Source organism: Daktulosphaira vitifoliae, unplaced genomic scaffold (assembly GCF_025091365.1).
Source record: "Daktulosphaira vitifoliae isolate Bord-2020 unplaced genomic scaffold, ASM2509136v1 Scaffold_3, whole genome shotgun sequence".
Taxonomy (NCBI): Eukaryota; Metazoa; Arthropoda; class Insecta; order Hemiptera; family Phylloxeridae; genus Daktulosphaira; species Daktulosphaira vitifoliae.
Window position 1 is genome coordinate 44,838,232 of NW_026099574.1, and position 4,133 is coordinate 44,842,364.

Genomic DNA, 4,133 nt, shown 5'->3' on the forward strand with positions numbered 1-4,133 from the left:
AAAAGTTTCTAAAACTCTTTATATTGATGTATAATTAAATGTAATAATTTTAAAAATTATATATATATAAATTCTGTCCAAAATCGATCACACTTATCACTTTTATACAAAAAAAACCTAAATATTGTAATTTAACAAGTATTATTTATATGTTGTTTTTCTTTTACGATTCCAAGGCTAAATTAATAGTAAAATGTAGTAATACATATTACAAAATATTGAACGTCACTCAGTAACAAATCAGAATTCAAAGTTCCTCAAACTTTGCTCTAGGCAATAACAAATAAAACCTTTCTCCAATATGGTTTCATGCATTCTCATGCTTTCAAACTGTATAATATACTACAGTGTATTCATATAAAGTATACTTGGATAAAATAATTTTTGACCAATCTCGGTTAAAAGGGACTCCTCTTCTTTTTTATTTTTCGTTTAATATAATCCAAATAAACTGTATATAAGTTAAGGAATTGTCTATATACAATTTATTTGGAAGATTAAACAATATTATTCGTAGTTAAAATAAAAATATGTTAGAAATTCACATAATATAAGTCAACATCAAAATTATTTCTACATTGTCAAATGTATATTTTATATACCTAAATGACAATCAAAGTAGAATTATTTTACAATAATAATCAATTTCAATATTATCACGTACTTTAGACGCATCCTAATCTAGCAGAAGATTAACCTCGATGACCATGCCATTCCATCACGCGTTCTTATACACCAGATTCCTAATGTTTCACTTCACTGAATATATGTCTAAACGTCTACTGTAAGTTCAATTTAAATCGATCACTGCTACATACAACCTTTGATTTTCATTTCATCTACACGTTAAAAAAAAAAGAATATATTTTTTATCTTCTTGTCGTTGATAAACTAATTGGATTTCTTGACAAATAAATTTGACTGATATTAAACATTTTAATATAAAGAAATATATTTTTTCCTTACAGATTCATACACACGCCTCAATGTTTATTTGTCCATTATGACATGTTGTTATAAAAATATATGTAGTCTAAATTGACTGAGTTAGAAGTATCTCCTGTTGTTCAATCGGTAATTTACAGTTCAGTACTTTTCATAAGATAAACGGATAACAGCTGATTGTCATCAATTAATTAAAATCATAATAATTTCACGGATATATCTGATGAATACTGTGTAATTTCATAGAAATTGTATTAAATTAACAAAATAAAACTTAAAATTAAAACTGACAAATTGCTAAGGTGGTTTAAAATGATAAAGGCGAGGCTCTACAAGCTTATTTGACCTCTACATATGTGTTAAGCTAAATACTTGTATAGTAGAGTGCTCATGTGATTAAACCAGTTTGACATGCAAATACTGTTAAACGAGGATCAAGCCGAATAGAAAATCACGCTGTTAACGAAAGATTTATTGAAGAAATATGAATAATAAAATGAAAAATGAGATTATCTATTTTTTTTTAATTGAGTTTATCTGTAAAACCATTTTTATGAGATATACATGTCCTTTTTTACTTGTGATTTTTTTTTTCATCGAGGGCTAGGCCGAATTGGAAAATATGTTTAATATAGTCTCTTAGAACCCAGTTCAAAACACAGGTTTTTTATTTGCAAAGCATTAAGACGCAACAAGCATTTTTAGAAATATTAAAAAATTATAAGGAAATTTATGTTTAATTATTAATTAGGAGTTGACAATAAATTTACTAAGATTGAAAGACGATATATAAAAATTATTTAGAACGAAGATGGATTTTTTGCTAGTATTTTAATAAATACTAGATGTATTCAATGATAATAATATTTTGGTTGGTGGACATAATGAATAACATACAGGAAGCGATTAGGAGTTACATGCTGGGTGTCACGCATCAGTTATTCCCCTTAAACAGGTATAGGTAAGCAGCAAGGATACAATGTTATAGGAACCTCTGTATAAGTGAGACTTTCTGGTGAAGACACTTTTCCAGAGCTAATATATGTGCGAGCGTACAAAAGAACAATAGATAATACACCTGTGCGCCACTTGAAGTTCTCATACTTAAATAAAGCAAATTGGACTACGTATACAACTGTGTATATACTTTTATTTTCATATAAATAGATTTTCTAAGACTAATTTGCTTATACAATTTACATTAAATTTGTATTACTCAAACTTTTTTATATTTTGTTTTATAATAGAAATACCATTATGCGCAATACTCTAACAATAAATTCCTAATAAGTTTAAACATAATTAATATTTTTTCTTATATTATAACAGCGTAATTTTCACTAATATTAAAATAGTTATTTGATAGGTTACATTAATTACTTTTTTTTTTATTAAAATTTATCAAATTATGATCACCGAGTGCGCTATTATCGGTGCATTTTATGAGGTTTAAATTTTAAAGTCGTACTAAAAGTAAAAAGTTTATAAAAATAGTAATATTATTACATAAAAAAGCCAATTACTTAAATTTATTGTATCAATCCTCTAACGTAAGTAAAAGTTGAATTTTAGTGTTAAAGGAAAATTACAAAATTACTGGTAATATTTTGGGTTTAATATTAATTCTATTATAAAACCAAATACAAAATTAACAATATTAAAATTAGTACATTTATATATTATATAAACTTTTATATTTTACAACACACACTATTTCTAGTAATAATTGGGGGTCAGCTATATCCCTTTAGCTCTACTTGGCTACTCCGTTCTACTCATATCAAAATCAGAAATTACAGTAAAGTACTATTTATTTTGTCATAATATGAAGAATTTAAAAAAACAAGTGTTTCAATAATTTATCATTTATATAATGATTTTATAAGTGGTAAAAATTATCTTATGTATTGTATCATAGCTTGTCATCTTGTCAATCTTAATAAAGTTCAAAGATAACCTTACTTAACGAAATTATCTGTTTGAAAGGTATTTGAAAATATTTTAGTAACAAACGTATGAACACTAATATAAGACATTTCTATTAGCTTACTCAAAATTGAATTAAAATTTCACTCAGTAAAACTAACTTATCTAGAAGTTTTTGCATCCGATTTGATAGAGCTTAGTTACAAATAATAATTTATGTGAGTATTACTCATTTATTAATTATCATAAAGGCTAATAAACTAAATTATTGCTGGTATATCAAAAACATAGTAATGAGCATAGGTTCTCACGTAGATGCGGTTTCGGTTGGTAAGCAATTCCCACGAAGCCCTTCGACTATGTAATATATTTTCACGGACAACCCTTATGTCTTATTACGAGAAAATTAATTTTTGCTTCCTTTACACACTATTGTTATCGTGCGCACACGCCGGAACATTGGTCTAAGTCGAAATTTTGGATTACATGCAATAAAATAAGAAACAACTTTGTGTATCCTTCATTGGGTGCTTCACACCTGTGCCTAACCAAACTACGATGTTTAATATTAGAATTTCCTTTTGATTTTTCTAACACAATGTTTTTTGTTGGTGCTATTCATATAAATAAAATCATTAGCAGCGTAAATGGTCAATTGTCATGTCATCCCACCGAGGGACGACAAATCCATACATATTACACTGTGTTTATAAACCCCTCGATAAATGCCTTGAACCATCGTACCGTATATCCTGCTTCCTTATAGTCTATTGACGAATAAATGTAAAAAACCTGTCCGTCATTATACCGAGTTAAGTGTATTGATGTGTTATTTTAAAAAAACAATTTGTTTAGACAAAACTAGGTTACTATACAATTGCAGTAATCATTCAAGAAGTTTATGAGGCCACTAAGTATGATTTCCAATACATCATATGCAATTATTATATTTATAATACCTAAATATAATTCACTAAAATATTAATATGATACCGGTTACTAGTACATATAATCACTGCATGATATTAATAGTAAACATATTATAAAAAAATCTATTTCATCTCTTTTTAATTTTATTTCAAATATGTAGACGACCATTTCAACTTATTTCTATCGTTCTGTATATATGTTAATTTAATTATGTGCAACAAATAATTTATGTTAATTTTTGAAACACATGTGCGCTATTATCAATTGGGTATCATTCTGTAAAATGTTTATCACTGTATCTAATGCCAATATATATATATATATATTATATA

The 4,133-nt window shown here is 26.5% G+C and overlaps 2 long non-coding RNA genes across 2 annotated transcripts in view; one reads left to right on the forward strand and one right to left on the reverse strand.

The window, feature by feature from the left end:
- Positions 1-654: 654 nt before the first annotated feature.
- The window catches only part of LOC126901499 (uncharacterized), a 17,700-nt gene continuing 14,221 nt past the window's right edge, over positions 655-4,133 (reverse strand). The window contains exon 3 of the long non-coding RNA XR_007703052.1: positions 655-839. This is a non-coding gene — a long non-coding RNA (uncharacterized LOC126901499). The remainder of the gene's footprint in view (positions 840-4,133) is intronic.
- Positions 2,403-4,133, forward strand: part of LOC126901500 (uncharacterized) — a 12,991-nt gene continuing 11,260 nt past the window's right edge. The window contains exon 1 of the long non-coding RNA XR_007703053.1: positions 2,403-2,495. This is a non-coding gene — a long non-coding RNA (uncharacterized LOC126901500). The remainder of the gene's footprint in view (positions 2,496-4,133) is intronic.